The sequence below is a fragment of the Cyprinodon variegatus genome, unplaced genomic scaffold, assembly GCF_000732505.1.
Source record: "Cyprinodon variegatus isolate N-32 unplaced genomic scaffold, C_variegatus-1.0 Scaffold165, whole genome shotgun sequence".
Lineage (NCBI taxonomy): Eukaryota > Metazoa > Chordata > Actinopteri > Cyprinodontiformes > Cyprinodontidae > Cyprinodon > Cyprinodon variegatus.
The window spans coordinates 608,454-626,207 of record NW_015150618.1 but is presented as its reverse complement, the minus strand read 5'-3'; the positions used below and the strand labels follow the sequence as shown (position 1 = coordinate 626,207).

At 37.0% G+C, this 17,754-nt stretch overlaps 1 protein-coding gene across 3 annotated transcripts in view; it reads right to left on the bottom strand.

The window, feature by feature from the left end:
- The window catches only part of casz1 (castor zinc finger 1), a 241,870-nt gene that overhangs the window by 108,794 nt on the left and 115,322 nt on the right, over positions 1-17,754 (bottom strand). For all 3 annotated transcript variants that reach the window (XM_015378156.1, XM_015378155.1, XM_015378154.1), the window contains exon 5: positions 12,222-12,277. The gene's annotated coding sequence lies outside the window, so the exon portion shown is untranslated. The remainder of the gene's footprint in view (positions 1-12,221; positions 12,278-17,754) is intronic.

Below are 17,754 nucleotides of genomic sequence, written 5' to 3'. Positions count from 1 at the left end.
ACCAATCTTCCAAATTCAAAGTTAGATGCAACAGGCAAAAAAAAGCTGTAACCGTCTGTAGTGCGCTTGTTTGCTTTTCACAAGATGAATCTATTGATTAGCCTCGCTGTAGAATAAAAATGACATTATACGCACTGTGAAATTCAGCATTTTTTTAACCTTCAGCGATGCTTGTCATTTGCTTGTAAAATAAATATATAAATATACACTAGAAGGAAGACAAGGAGGGAGAGAGAAAAAAATCGCTAAAGCTCTTTTGCTGTAATTGGCTGAATAGCAAGGGCAGCAGAAAATTTACAGGCAGACAACAGTGTGAAGGGGACTCGGTCACAATGCAAAAATCTAAGCCCTCAGCACCAACAAGGGAGTGAGTGAGCCATCCAGCGCAAGAATGGGGTAAGGAAGCGTCTAGGTGGCTGTAGGGCATATCTTAACTACCACAACGCATTTGTCTCTCCCCAGGCTTTGCTGGTAAGCTGCAGATCAGAGTCCATTTTCTGGACAAGTAAAGTAAATAAGTGGAGTGAGCATGCAGAAGACATTGACAGGGAAAGAGAAATCCCCCAAAGTCACAGTGGTGACACTCCACTAAATCCGATCAAACTGAGGAGAGACAGGGAGAGGAGGAAAGAGGGAAGAAGGGATCCTCTTTGGTTCCTGTAAGTGTGTATGTGTCCAACAGCATTGATGCAATAACACCTCATTCAGTGTTTAGCCCTTCTCAAAGGACAGGCAGGGATAACACTTTAAACCCTGTGGCTTTATCTCCTGCAGATTTTCCATAAAATGCCAAGCCAGGGAGCCGAGGCCATGTGACTACCATGTAGGTCAGGGCAGATAGGGGGTAGAGAGAGTGGGAGGTGGAGGGAGGGATGCCGAGTGGGGGAGGATGGGGGTTTTCTAATGGAACTGGTGAAAATAGCAAGCAGCAGCCAGATTAGAGCAATTAATAGTATGTCCTTAGACAGCGCAGATCAAAAAATAAATAAAGAAAAGAATGGAGTAAATTTGCAATGGACAAGAAAAATATATTTGAAGTCGAAACACAAAGTTGAAGTAAAGTTATGGTAAAAGGGACTTCTGTCAAATAACAGTTCCTGACAAAAACAGTCAAACTTTTGAAACTTTTTCACATTTTCTGACATTACAACAAGACATCACATAAAAGTGCATTATATTGGAATTTCATATTTTATATAGTGGATCAACAGGTTCATGTAAAATAACACCAGTATTACTATGCACACACACATGCACGCATACACACACACACACACATACATACATATATATATATATATATATATATATATATATATATATCACATTTGAAAAAAATGAGTGGCTCAAAATCAGGACTCTACAATGTGAAATGCAAGCCTTAGTAATTGTTGAAGAAGAGATATCTTGCCCTTGAAGACCAGAGTTAAAGGTATAATTGAGGATTTTCTCAGATTTTTGAAAAGACTCACCCTCTCCACTTAAAAAAATAAATAAATGCACATGCACAACCCTGTACCCGCTCTAGAGAGGGAACGCCTATTAAACGCATGCCAGACCATATCTGCTCGTACACGCTCTGTTTAAAAGTTGCTGTTTTTATCGCTCATGCAAGCTTACTTTCCACAGAAGATTTGCAATTTTTCCACTATGTCTGACTCACCGCCGGTAAGTTAAAATGGGAACGAGAACGTAGGACTGCCTTACGTAAACATATCACCAGAATGATTGACAATGAGGAGGACCACTTATTTAGATGATCCACCTGGAAAAGAACATCCTCCACTATACTTTTAATCACCCTGCTCTAAAGCTAAACATTTTAAACTAAGATAGATTTTTTTTAGAGATCATCAGTGAAATGTAATTTTCCAGTCAAATACTAACAATTATATAATATATATAGTAACTCAGGTCTAGACTTTGACTAGGACATTCAAACACAAACCTAAACCTTTTAGTCATCGTACTGCTATTCCATTATATTCTCTTCCATATTCAATGTTGCCATCTTTCAACTTTATTTTGCAGCATCACTGTATATTTTGCTCCACCCATCTCAACAGCACCTCTTCCTAGTTTCCCTGCTCCAGATCATCAGTGAAATAATATATAATAATATAGAATTCTTTGTACCTGATCTTGAAATAGTTTTTTTTATTTTATTTTTTATTTAGTGACTGCTTTTATTTTCTGCCACTATTCCACAAAGACCTAATTTGCAGAGTTTAAGACCAATAGTTGTCACTTCAGAAGATTCTCTTAACTGAACTTTGGAAAAAGTGTCTTAGTAGGTTTGTAGTTGAGCAATGCTCTTTGCATTACTAGGTGTTAACAAATCTCTGTAAGTTGTTTGAAATATGTGAACTTGTTTTTGTACCATGAACTTAATGTAAACTCTTTAACAATTTAAATAAAATGCAGTTGGTTGTGTCAGACTGTATTTAGGGAAATCAAAGTAACAAGGGATTAAGGCAAATGCATGCCACACTATTCAGATCTTTACTTGTACATTATTTTAATAAATGTATTATTTAATTTCTAATTTATCATTATGGACTTCCTTTACATAAAATCCAAAGCCCCTTGATCTTTGTGGCTGTAATGTTACAAGATGTATAGAACTTCTAGTGGTTTGGACATTTATTGCTATGTACTGTAGTTTCTGAAAGTTGTTTTTGCTTTAGACACATCTTTGATCTGTTTGTTAATAATCAATAAAATGCCTAAGTACAGGTGCAGCAAAGGTAAACCTGTTTCTTTCAGTCTTATCTTTAAGTTTGAAAAGTCTTATTGGAAGTAACCTTCTTCACCTTAACAAAAGTCAATAATTAAACAGCTGTACCACCGATGAACTGAAATATATTCCTTAAGTGTCACAATTTATTTTATCAGTGGGTAAAGTCTATCCCTGCGCACCCAACTGATGATAAATGAAATTAATGGTGATCACTGAGCATAACTAGATTTGTTGTGCAAGCACTCAACCCACTTATCGCTAACTGTGCAAAACACCTGCTTCATAATATGATAGATGTTTTTTTTTTATGCAAACATCATGTGAGACAGAGTAAGAAAAAGCAACTTTACAGAATGAGAGAATAATGTGACCTTATAGCAAGTCCAATGTTCAATACATTCTCCATCTTGCCTCCAAATCTCGGGTTTCTATGAAAGCGTTTTCTGGTGAACAAGTTGATCGTTATCCATGACATTTTCAGAATACAGAAATATGTCAATATTCTGAAGCTCAATGCTCTTCTATAATTGAGCTAAGAGGGCCTTAGTTTCCATATGCTGAGGGCAAAGAGAATCCCAGTGGAATACCAGTGACGCTTGATTGAATACAAGAGATGGACGGGATTAGGGTGGGTGTTGCTGACTGACCTTGACTTATTTTATGACCCTTACCTTCATTTAATCGCGCAATTTTGGTCTGATCAGTAAAACCGAGGTACCAGAGATCTTGCCCAAATGGTATGGGCATCTCCTCCCAAACATCTGCATTTCTGTACAGCTTTCAAACTATTCTCTGACTAGTTCTCTGCAACCTGGCCTCAATCAAACTCAAAGGCACCGTCCCTGTGAAAACACTATTGATCAAAACCCAGCATCTATCCATGCATGAGAGCTTGTTTCCATTGATTTTTCCTATTTGTGCTGAAAAAAAAACTATAATAGAGTTGATATGAATTACAGGGTATTTTGCCTCAGCTCATGAACACAAACCAGATAACGCTGTCCGTTTCCACAGAAACGGGATAACAGTTTTGGGTCTGTTTTGCAGCAATCGATCACTTAAATACATTTAAAGGATATACACAAAACCAGCCTTCAGTAGCCATCAACAGGGCAACTAGGCAGTTTATGGCGTAAACATACATGTATCTGAAGCTGTTTGCAGATGACCAACAACGTTCCATTCCATTTTGAATAAATTACATCTTGCCTCACCACTAATGTGTAGCTGCACGCAGGATAATACTTGTTGTTGTGTCTAAATGCAGGTTGCCTCCATGTTTTTATTCTGCAAAACTCTATCAGCACCTTAAATTACTATAATAAGACATAAAACACATAAAACAATTGCTTTGCAAAAGTTTCGGCCCACCTGCGTCTCTTTAAACTCTCCCAGTCGCGTGGTTATGTGAAAAGATTTGCTGTCTCTAATTCCCAAGCTCAAGGCTGATCAGTGTTATTCAACTGACACTTCCCCTAAAGCCTTCTGACATTAAGCCTTTATAAGACAGTTATGGGTATTACATTGGTCTTGCAACATAAACTACTTTTTATTCCTTTACTATTGTGTTTAAATATAACAGCTACAGCAACAGATTAAAGTCAATAGGCTACCTCCGACCTTGTTAACAGGCTATTATTGCATTGTTATCCTTGGAGTGTCTTCTGTAGCTTTTAGGCTCGGGGGCCTTAATATTATTGAAGCAGCTAAGGTGCAGAGTAACAGTGAAATATACTAGCAATGCCTGTTTAAATTCATTTCAAAGTCCCTCCTCATTCATATCATTCTGGGCCAGGAGAACTCATAATAATAAGCCAATATGAGCAGACTCGCTTTTATTATTCTCAAGGAAAATAATTGAAGAAATCTAACACACCTCCTTAAGAGGAAAACAGAGTATTGTAAAGCGAATAAAGAAATTAAAGTTCAAAATCACTAGCATAACATGTCACTAAACCTTATTTATGCTGACCCCTCAGAGATATATGCGCTAGATGAATAAAATGAGGTTTACATCACACCCCATTTTTAATGTAATACTTACATTTTACTCCATGTTTTTTGACTCACTTAGTAAACAGGTTACTCACTGCAGCTGGAATGAGCTGTTACAAAATGAGATTTTTCTTGCTATTGCACACATTTCTTTTGTGTTAAAATATTTCTTATTGCAAAAGGTAAGCGCATCAAGTTTGCAACAGATGCTCACTTTGGTCAATGTTGAAATATTCCTCCTAAAGTCAGTTTGAATGGATTAAACTCTTATGTTTGAAGGTTCTCAGTTTGTGCCATTTTGAATACTTAAATAACAGTAAAACATTTTTGAAAAGTAGCCCTGCTTTCTATCCTGATGCGATAAAAAAAACACAGCATCAGCTGATTAAATCTAACTTCATGATTTGAAACCCGACCAACTGATAAAGAAAGCCTTTGTTTTACCGCCTATGGCTGATAATAGAACATGCACAGTCATTCTGGGTTTTAAAGGAAGAGAAATCTGCCTTTTCACATGAGACAATATTTTTTGTTGTATTTTGGTGGTTCTTCCTCATTCAACATTTGAACAAGCAATGGTCATAATTTGTTGTGAGAACCCTTTAAAACAGTCCACCGCCAGGTCAGCTAAATACTATTGATAAAACATTAAAAACTTTTACTCTTCCACCTTCATTTATTACTCCCCTATCTCAATATCTTGCTCACAGAAACAAGATAAGTGACACCCAGAGTTGAATAAGAAGTAAAAATTATTCAGTTCGAACTGATCCCTCTATGAGAGATACAGAGGTTCAGATTTGCTGTACCTAGATAAAGATATTAAACAACAAATATTATTAATACATATTTTTTCTATACTTTTTTGAAAACTGGTGGTTAAAGTTTTTTGTATTTAAGTCTTGAAAAGGGAGAAATTTGGAAAAGAAAAGTGCATGAGCCCTTGAAATGGTTGGATAAAAGGAATGCACAACATAGTAGAGGTAAACGGCTGAATTACTTGTTTTTTCTCCATTATGTCGGAAATCAAAACCTACTTTTATCAATCTCTGCCATATTGTTGCATATCGGTATCTTTAAAGCTCAAAGCACTGCAATAAAGTTTTATATGCACGTCTATATCCAAACAGTATAATTTTTTTCATGTCATAAATTAGTTTTATTGACTTCAAGGAATAACACAAACTTATATACACTTCAATTGCTGAAGATTCGTGGGCAAAGTTTCTCAAAGCTCAACAATCTCATCCCATCTAGATCTTTAGATGGAAAATAACATGATGCTCCATCTTTCAAAGATGTACTTTTCCTAAAGCATTGTTGATTGCCCTGTGTCCATTACTTGGAGGGATTATGATAATATTCCACATTGTGCTCGGCATGATGCACAGGAAATTCAATACTCAAAAGGTTAATGCAATCAATTAGGATGACAAAGGAGTAAAGTAAAACCCTCCTGCTCGTGGAAAAAAAGAGACAGGAGAAGAGAGAGTGAAAAAGGTATTGAAAGCTTGAATGAATGCAGAGAGAAAAGAGGCACTTGAAATGACAGAAAAATGGCATTTATTCTGCACGTATCAGCCAAGGTTGTTTAAATGGGACACACACAAAGTGAGCACAAAAAGGAAGAAAAATACCTCTTAGATGGTAAATTGCATCATTCGGCACTTGGCCAGTGGTAATTGAACAGTACAGGAGCAATATTTTTGTTTGAAGGTAATCAGATACCTGAACCAAGGAAGAAATGGCCAGTATCAGAGGCTTGAGCATCAATTCATAAAGCTCGTACTGTTCTATGGACTTTTCCTTCCACTTTGAGTCAAGTTTTGTCTCCTTGCTCAATTCCCACATGCACTCTTGTATTGGCTGAATATTAACAGCACAACAAGAGCGTAAAGGAATGATAGCTTTTGTTATTTAGATAGATGCTACAACGGCATCCGATACAAAGGAGTCTTATCATTGCAGATAAATAGATAAACTTGGTTGGTGGTATTGAGCTCTACAGCCATTGTAATAATCCATATTACCTTTCCAGCCACACTCTGTCAAAATGCTGATGTATTAATCACATTTCTGCAAACCTCCAAGGCTAATGGTGATGTTATGAGGAGTCGGGATGGCAATATTTCCTCTTACGTCTTGCAACGCCTATTTTCTGCTGATAAGTTGTGCAAGGAGAAAAGCCTAAAACCTCGTAATCCACTTAGGTAAGGCAGCAGACTTACCTACCTCTGCACACAGACAGCGTCATAAATCTGCTGCACCTTTGCATTCTTAAAAGACTGTAAATAAGTGGTGGAATCCGTCAACCCGCTTTGGTTGTACCCATGAGGACATGTTGCACAAGTCAAAAAAATAAAAGATAAATAGATAATTCTCCGGGCACAAGCCCAAACAGATACCCTGTCTGCCTGTCTGTGAATCTGATTAACCCCAGCAGGAGCAAATTATCAGGAAATACAAAATTGTAGCTATGCTACTTGTTGTTTTACTCTTGAGTCTTGTATCATAAAAAATATATAATAAGGAGATATCAGCTTAATCATGGCTAGATAATGTGTTGACAACATGCAGTCAAGCAATGGTTAGAAAGTAAAGAGGATGAACCAAATTTTCTTTTCTTTTTTGGAGACACAACTCTGTAATTTGACCTACATCACATTTTTCTGTTTGGGCATTTTGAGGTCCAGCGGCCACATCTTAGAAACAATGGACCAGATCAGGCTTTGAAGTCAGCGTCGAATGAAAGTGGAGCGACTGACACATGAAATGCCCTCACAGCTGGGCTGCCCCCAGTCAAAAGAAAAACAAATACTTCGACTGAGAGGGAGACACGCCGCTCCTGTCTGCGCTTCCTAAGGCCCTGAGCTACCACCGGGAGGTGGGCTTTCACGATATGCCGGTAATGATGGATGGATTGGGAAGAAAGTCTATTCACATGGAGATGTTACATCATAAATATTTACACAGGGCTGCCGTTTCCATGTAAAAGCCTTTGCTTTGACACACTGAAAAAATCCAAAAGACCAAAATAAGTGCAGGAGGATGAAAAGTAAGAAAAACAGCCATGTGCTCATTTTGTGGGTGTGCAGCAATCCATCATACAATAATACTACTAATCTATTAGTTCGGCGGGGGGGGGGGGGTTGGTTCAGTGAGACAGCTGATCTTTTCTAGAGCAGAACTTTGTTTACTTTTATGCATGGCTGAATAAAATTTTGTTTGTTAGAGAGTTACTGGAACACTTTGAAAATGTTCTGAATACCAAAATAATAAAAACACAGTGGTCTTCTATGGGTAACCAAATAAATTTTCCTTTGTGATTAAATTCTACAAATGGAAAACAAAACAAATGTGTGATGATAAATGAAGCACACAAGACAATACACAATACACTTATTTCGTCTTATGAAACAATAGAAGTTTTTTTGTAATATAGTTGAGGAAAGTAAGTAAGCAATCCTTTTATTTTCTCAATAATAAAATAAATAATAATAACGAATAGAGATTTCACAGATTAAAAACGGCATTTTAAAGAATCTGTAACAACTCTAGAATAACTCTATTGACCAGCCCATGTATTGTAGGTCCTAATGCTTTCAAAAGAGGCATAAACTACTAAAATGCATTGAAAATTCTCATTTTCTTTTCAAAAGAGGAAGGACAAAACAACATGGCATGGAAATTAAAATTTCAAAGTGTGTTACAAAGAATATTTTTTATTGTACAAATATTCCAATGCATTCTGATTTGTCTATAATTGAACTAGAGGTGCTCAAACGAACAGTAGACTGAAGAAGTTCTGTCAAAAGATCGATTTCAATAGGAAGCTTCTGAAGCATGTTAAATAACTGATTGTTGTTGGCTCAACAATAATGCAACAACTTTTTTTTTAAATCACTGCTGGTTTTATAATTATAATTCAAAAAACAGTCATTTTAAAAAAAACTCTAATGAGTGTTGATATAATAGGTTCAGGCTCCAACTCTTTACATTTTTAAGATTTTGAGCTAAAGCTGACAAGTGCAGTTCTGAATCTTTACAAACTATGACTTAGCTCTTTGGTTTTGGAGCTAAAGTAAAAGACAACTTTAGCTCTATTAGCAGCTACCTCTTCATCAACCACTTCATTCTTACACCTCTTAAAAATCTTTCTTATGTTTTTTTTTTTTTTTTGTTGAATTCTCAGATGAATATAATGTCTACTCCGATGTGTTTCCATAACCAGAAAAAATGGTTTCATAATTTTCAACCAGTTAAAGAAAAACTTTATTCTGTCCGGGTTAAGAGGGGCATTCACTGTATGATATTTTTAATTGTTTTACACAGCTACAACTCAAACTGTATGACAAAACCACAGTGTTTAAAAGTTCACAGATCAACATGTTCTTACACTGTACAACCCGACGATCTAATTCGATCTAACTGCTCACACTGTACGTCCAGAAACCACACGTCGGACTCAGCGCTGAAAGATGGAGCTGGTCGGACATGTGAACCTTAGTGAAGAACAAGAAGAATACCCTTGTTTGCACAGTCGCTGTGTCTGAGGTTCAAGTAAATCAGCTCGTAGCTCTGGTTCAATGACGGGATCCGCTCATGAACACCTTATGAAGGCTGACTGAATTCCAAACATGTTTGATTTTCTCCAAAACTAACAAGTCCTGTTCAGGAGGTGGTTGTGAGAGGCTGATCATCCCTCATAACCCCCTGTATACTACAGGATGCATGATGAGCCTGAAACTCGGCTTGATCAAAAAACATCTCCTACGACTGGAAAATCGGCCCGAAAATGCAAAAAACATGTATAGTGTATGCCTGCCTTTAGAGGAACACATTTGCAATCCAGATTCTCTCAAAACTGTTAAATAGTCCTTTATTTTGAAGCAATGCTAACCTTAGGCTTTGGCCCACGGTTAGCCAGTACTCTTGTATTGTCAGTATTGTTTTTTTCATGCAACTGTTTCTTTTTCCAATAACTAAATAATGCTGCTACGCCAGAAGAGGAAAGTGGACACACAAACGATGTTAGTAAGCAGTCATACAAATTTATTCTCTGTATGTTCAATTAAAAGCCTTGAAGTCCCCTGAGAGTATCCACACCAACCAATGAAAACAATTTTGGTGGTTTAATTCTCCTCAGACTGCCTGAGAAAGGAACTCCATCTTTTTGAGAAGTCAGTGGGAGCCACAAGGAGTGGGGAGAGAGCAGAAGGGGTGACAAGGCCTCATGTTTGAGCCAGTTGGCCTTTATGATTAGATTCATTAACATACAACAAAAGCCAATTAAGCTAACTGTGCTCAGTTATGTTGTTGTTTTGTGGTTAGACAAGCAGTATTACTCTGGACTTCTGTTGAATCTTACTTAACTTTTCTCCATGCTCCTACTCGGAACCTGCTCAGACATTTTTTTTTATTTTTTTTTTATAATTACTCATAGGAGGAGTTGTTCCAATCATTTGACCATCGTGTTACTTTTTGTTGGTTTGCCTAAACTTTGCTCCACAATTACTGGCACCCAGGTAAAGATGTGTAAAAAGCCTTTAAAAAATGTACTACCTTATCACAAACTAAACCTGAAAAGTTTAGAAAATCAGAGCTGTAATTGAATCACATGTGAATCTCAACAAATTCAGATTAGTTCAAAAAAATTATTATACTTTAAGATTGAAAGTTCCTATGTAACCATATATAATAGCAGACTTTTATACCTAAAAATAGATCTGGTAAAGTTTTTAATTACAGGCTCAGCTGCCTTAAATCATAGATTATTACTCAAAACAATTTTAAACTTAAATAGTGACCAAGTCACAAAAGATCATTGATAAGAAGATGGCTGATCATTCATTTTTGTTTGCCATTATAATAACAGAAAATGAGTGGAAAGAAAAAGTGAGGCAGAAAGAAGTGCACAAGTGGAGAAATCCTACACACTCAGTCACTCTTTAATTCGGGAAAGAGAAGAGAGCGAGTCATTAAACCTATGCAGGCGTGGATTGATCTGAATTGTTTGTCAGACCTGAGTTTAACTAACAATTGCTAGCATACCACAATTAAAAAAATTTTATGCTTCAATATGCTTAAGAAGAAAAAAAGTAAAATGTAAAAGCAAGTCCACAAATCTGTTAGATAACTGCAGAATTTGTGTGAAATGATTTCATTAAACTTCAATACAATTTCTATTGAGATGAAGGCCTTTGTGCACATCATCACTACTAATAACAATTCTGGTTCAGGCCTCTGTATGTGGGAATCTGTGGATGCATGGCCGTACACCGGGCTCTGATTGATGCAAGGAGTGTGTCTTCTTTTTGGTGCATGAGTGACACCAGCAGAAACAAAAGAGTGCGGTGTAGCATTCCACCTCGATTCACAGCCACGCCAGCCCCCCGGTGATAGCGAGGGTCTCTGGTCTGACATGAGACAGCCCAGACTGTCACTTCTGAATGTTTAGATCCCTCTTGACTAGGAGGCCAGGGGCAAGGGCTGTGTTGTGTGCATCCTCATGACAGACTCCCACATCAGCATTGTGCTCATACCGGCTAACATCATTAGCACAGAAGGTTTCATCTCACGGAGGGAGAGGGAGGAAGAAAAAAAAAAGCAACCCAGTTTCTTCAAGTCACAAGTCATTAGCGTTCTTTCGAGAGTCAAATTGTACAGAGGCAGATTTTTTATCAGCAACCAAAGGTTTTATACTCTTGTTAATTTGGTGGATGTCATCTGTACTTAGATGTCTGTGTCTAATGTCTCTCACAGTAATAAATGCCACACAGTGGAAAAATTGCATTATTTTGTCAAGATGAGAATGTGGGATGGAGTTACAACAGCATCCAGACATAAAACAGGCATAAAAGAACATCAAGACACAATTAACAGAGCACCGTAACCTAGATAACAAGAATTTGGCAAACACGCTTGTAAAAACCGAGACAGCGTGTTGGTAAAATGCTATTTATTACTTCCACCTAAAGCAGTTCCAATTCTCCAATGGATTTCTAAGTGTCTGCTCGTGTGTTTTTTGGCACTGTACCCTCTGTAAGCCGGGTAGAAACCCACACAAGCTGCCTCTATGGTTGTTTTATCTCAGTATATATAACTGGTGGTTTTTATGTGTCCGAACTGCCTTATTGTTCCTGTAGTTTTGAGTCGCTGGAGCCTGGCAGGGCTTCCAACGACTCTGTTGTACATTTTATTCAGTATAGATCCGTCACACTAAGACAGAGGAATAGAGAGCAAGAGATAGAGATGGGGGGGGGGATTGGAAAACAGATACGTCAGTGAGCCTGTATAGTGTACAACATTGCTGTGAGTTAATCAGTTGGAAAATAAAATGGTGGGATTCTAATAAGTCATTTGTCAATTTTTACAACCCCCAGACACATTGATCCACAGGGATTAATGAAGATGCCTGATATTGTTGGAGATATGAACAGGGGAGATGGTGGGGACAGTAATCAGTCATGTTAGGGATTTGCCCTACCTCGTTTCTCTCTTCCTGGGGAGTCAATCCGTGGAGGGATGGGGGGCTTGCCTCATCTAAGAAAGAAAGCAAACAGGGGAAAAACATTATGAATCTGGACAATGATTATCTTTGTGTACTCCATAGAATGCACTGATAAACTACAAACCTCGAATATCTTTTATTTGGGTTGTACATCATAAAGCAACACAAAGTACAGCATCATTGTAAAGTAGAACCATAAGGTTGTAGGGTCTTAAATGTGATGTTTATCTAAATTTATCTGTATTTGATCGTATTTGATAACCTAAACCTTAAAACCCATTTCAACCAAACTATGTATGGCATAGTTTTAGTATAAAAACACCAGTTCAGTGTTCAGCTTACTGAACCAGCCAATACATTGCATCAACTTAAAGACGATGATGGTGAGCAATGAGACGCACCAAAGTGTCTGAAGGAGCTTAAGCTATTATGCAATGGAAAACTGGCAAATATTCAGTCTATAGATGTTGAAAGCTGATGGAGACATGCGACGAGTGGTGCAGCTGTAAATTCAGCAAAAAAAAAAAAATTTTAGGAAAATACATGTCTGAGATCTATTTTTTAATAATTTGATTTAAAAAAACGGAAAAATAAGTACTTTCCTTTAATTTTGCTGTACTTTCTTCAGGATTAAACAATATAGAATGAAGATTGTTGTGATGATAAATTATGGAAAAGATCAAGGGGTGTAAATACTTTTTCAAGGCACACCACATACTGTACAAATGCGTATGTTCTTCATTTACATTGCGTTTCTATGCTGCAGGGCATGGCTGATAGAATATTGTGACTCTAAAGAAGATGCTTTTGTCCGAACCTGTCTTTTTGATGAAGACAGGCCCCTTGTCCCAGCTGGAAGAAAGGAACGATGGCTGAGTTTGTAACGGTTTGTAAAGCTCTTTGAATGACAGGGGCTTCTGGAAAGGGTACAGTTATCCCTGTAGAGAGGGGTTAGACTGTGATAATATATGTCATTTTCTTTAGTACATCCACACAAACACAAACCAAGTTTCGGTGTTGTACCAAGACACACTGCTTCTTAAATCCTCTCTAAAGTTTCCTAACCTTGGGGGCACATGCACCCTGGAAAAAAGTAATATTAATTCTAACCTGATCTTCCTACTTATTTTATATCTCCCCTCAGCAACCCAACTTCTTCTCAGCAACAGTGCAGTTATTAATTCATGAGGCACTAATTAGTTCTTTGTTTAATTTTGTGTTAAACAGACTGACCGGAATGATAACGACTCGCGCTGTAGCTCTCCGGTCCCATGCCACTCCTGTTTGCTACAACAAGGGAGCATCGTGCGACTAGCATGATGAACCCAATTCCCTTCTAAGTTGCACTTCATTAAGTCAAAATGTGACAAGGAGCTTAGAGGAAGAACTGGCAGATCTGATCATACATAACAATGCAGGCCCAGTAAGTTTGAGGGGATTGGGTGGGGGGTGGGATAGTGGAATTCAGCCTGCATGTTGATAATTTTCTATTTTTAACCCTTGGGGGGGCGTCTTTCATTTTCCTTTAATTGTTTTTGTTCAGAGCTGCAGTGTCCTCTTCTTAAATTGCAGCTCCCATCAACTCTCATGATCAACCCCTTGTGCAACATTACAGGAAGCCATGTAAACAACAGGTTTGCCCTTTTTTCCATAACGTACAGCTAATTCTACTGAAATTAGCATGATGTACTTTCCCATCAAGCCACCTTTAAGGAAGAAAACTAGTTTATCGTCAACTATTCATGTGAAAGAAACCGTTGAAGGACAAAGACAGACAACCATGACAATGAAAGTGAAATTCAGAGCTAACGAATTTGGCTGCATACCTTGAAAAACCTGCTAAGGTAGACTTAAGCGACAATACAAACCTTTTTACAGCACCATTGCAAAGTTATTTGTACCCCTTAAACTTTTTTATATTTTGTTTGTTACCATGGCAAACTTCAATCTATTCTATCTGGATGTTAAATGCCAGACCAACACAAAATGTTGCAAGTTTTGGATTAAAGTTTTACACCTAAAACAAGCAGTGTGGATGCATGTTCAACCAACACTTTACAGAACTTTAAATTTACTGCAATTGCAGCTACAAGTTTCACTAAGAGGATGGTGAGTCCAGAAGGATGTACAACTCATGGACTAAAAGGCTGGACTTAAACTAAGAATAAAATGCACACAGTTGGGACCTTTTTTAACAATTAGGAAGCTGACTGGTTGCACTGCATTTATTTATTGATATATAGTTAAGGTGGAGAAATATAGAGTCACATCCAGGGCTGCAACTAACAATTACTTAGCAAATCAATTAATCAGTTTTAATCAGTATTTTTTTTAGATATATTGATTAATAATCAGATATTAAAGAAGATTTTTTTACGAAATAAACCAATAACTGCTGAATGTTTCTATATATTTTACGTGGGTTGCTCTATACTCTAGTTAACCATTAATCGATTACTAAATTAGTTGACGATTATTTCAATAATTGATTAATCATGATGTATCTGATTAATAATTTCAACTCTAGTCACATCAAACTTTAAAAAAAAAAAATACGTGAGTGGAAGCCTTTTTAAAGGTCAGTACGATGCACTACTAGTTTCTGTTTACAAATCACAATGAAATTTGTGGTCGTGATGGATATTGTAAAGTGTTTTATATCCTAATATTCCTAACAAGTGATTGGACATTTTTATCATTTTTTTATTTTAGAGTAAATCCCATTTATTTTGTAAAACACCTTCTAAATAAAAATATCAAACTGTTATAATCAAACCAAGCAACAAATGCTCTGGCTGACAAAATACACGTCCATTAGTTGAAGCTTAAAAACACACGGCAGGTCGACCCATGCAGCACACACGGCCTTATGCTTTGTGCCTGAGGGCATTTTGCTCAGTTACAAAGTGAGGATTCTCTTTTATATCATTTTCCTTTCCGAGGCAAATCATCTGCTGAAACACACCGTTAAGATGTTTAGCCTCTCCAAGTGTCTTCTCACTGGCTGAAGATATGATAAAATCAAAAAGCAGACAAGTAATTACACTGTATAATAGGCAAGATTGGCATTTTCAAAATCATTTTCATGTGGATGGAAATGACATTGCATAGACTATTCTGTATTCAGTGGTGCAGATAAATAAACAAGGCATGGAGAAAAGGGGGGGGGGGGCATACTGAACGCACAGTACAATAGCAAGCAGGTCAGTAATTAGAAACTCTGTTTGCACAGTAATAATTTTAATATATTCATCAGGAAACAGAGCATGCCTGGCATGATAAAATCCCATCAAGAAACATATCCCAACTGCGTTAACCTTTTAAACAGGCTGGCAGCACATTGCAGAGAACCTCCAATAGATGAACATGAACGTGCACCTCCACTCATCCATATATTTTGAAATTTCATAACAATAAGCTGTTGGTAGATATCAAGGGGGATATGCAGCCACTTGAACATTACAAAAACTCCTGGATTTAGTGTCTAAATGCCACTGAAGTCATTCTCGCTGTTTTTAATAGCAGCACACGCCCTCCGACTGTGTGCAGCTCCAAATGTGTGAGGAAACGGACCCATGAGTGTGTATAACCTTGTTTGTTATTGAAGGTGGCAGTGATGATGCTATGGAAATTATTGCAAATTATATAAAGGCCTCCTGACATGTAAAAACCTTGACCTCATAATGCCATTTATGCATAATATTTTAGAAAAAAAAATCCAGGTGCAGCAAAAAAACATGAACATATTAAAAAATGAACATATTTTTTAAAATAAGTGAAAGCCGTTCAATACCCTTTAGATTCTTATATTACCATTAAGAAAAGTATTTCCGTTACTGATTACGATTTTATTGATCTCGTAAATGTTTTAGATTGTCTAACAAATTGGTATATTAAAAGAATATATGCTCTCTTTAAAAAATACAATTTTTAAATGATGATTTAATTTATAAAGATACCCAAAAGAAGCTATCCAAAACATCAACCTGGACATAAGTGAAAAGTAACCCTTTTTTCATTTTAAAACAGTCGTGGTCATGCCAACGTTGATCGCAATAACTTTTATCAAGCCTTTTGAGAAAACTAGGAAAGAGTCTTTTACCTCTGGAACAGCTGTCGCCAATCTTCTTGTAAGAAGATGATTAAAGATTTTAATTTAACCACAGTGGGCTTTTTAAGACCATGAAAAACTTTAGGTTATACCACAGTATCTGAAATGGATTTAAATTCAGACTTTAATTAGGCCATTTTAGAAGCTTTCTTTTCCACATTTTTAGTCATCCAGAGGTGGACGTTCTGAGTGTTTTGGAGCATTGTCATGCACAAGACAAGCGTGCTTCAGCTCCACTAACAAATTGAGGGGTTGACATGTCAGTGAGGATCTGTCTGCAAAACACATTCTCACTCCCAACTTGTCACATACTGATGCTTGGTCAAAGTCCCCTACGCGTCAACTTACTGATGCGCAGGGGGTACCCCTCACGTCACTATTTGACGTGCAGGGTAAATAACATCACGTGTATCACGTGACCCGCGACAAAAAGAAGTGTATGGTAACATGTATACTGCTGTTTCTTTAGGTTTAGGGGTTAGGATTAGGGTGAGGGATGGGTTAGTGGTAGGTTTTTACTTCGCAGCTCATGGTAACATTTTTGGAAGTTCCTGCTACAGCCTGTAGTTGGAAGGTCAGTTTCTGATGGGCAGGGGATTTGACCAAGAAACAATCTGTGATGAGTTGTGAAGGAGACTGTATTGATCTGTGAGATAGAAAAACTACAATCTCCAACATTATGGTAATTTTTTTATATTCTGAAGCAGCAATATAATGTCAGCCCACCAAACTACCAACATCCATGTTTGACTGCAACTGCAACGATTCTCTGATAGCAGATGTAACATGACAATCAAGTTTTACAAAAAGGAAGAAAAAAAACATAATTCTAAAATCTTTTCTTATCAGTTTAAAGAATAATTGTTTTAAAGTCTTAAGGATTATCAAGATGATTTTAGGTGAATCTTAGAGGGTCAATTGTGTCTATGAGCAGCAGGGGTTTTCACGTTGCAAACTCAAATTGTTGCCATTTCTCTCTTGCAATGTCTCTTTTATTGTTCAAACATAAAAACAGATATATATATTTATATGTTCTCATTATATACAGTATACAGATATATAATTTCTTTTTTCTTGAATTTTTTGTCACCTCATGGAGTAATTATGCTCCTGGAAAATCTCATCAGTGTTGCATATTTCTTGCATATTTTTTTTATCAGCATATAAATCCCCTTCTAGACTGACAGGAGCAAATACCCTTTTTTTTTTAATCTCTTCTTGCTTTCCTGTGGATCGCGTCATGCCATGTTGCTTTTTACAATCTTCAAGCCAACTTCATGTTATCAGGGACATTTTTATGTATTTATTCATTTTAAAAGTCTGGCACAAATTTGGCCAACTCAAACCAAAAAGTGATTTATCACGCAATTCATAATTAATAAAGAGGACAACGACTTT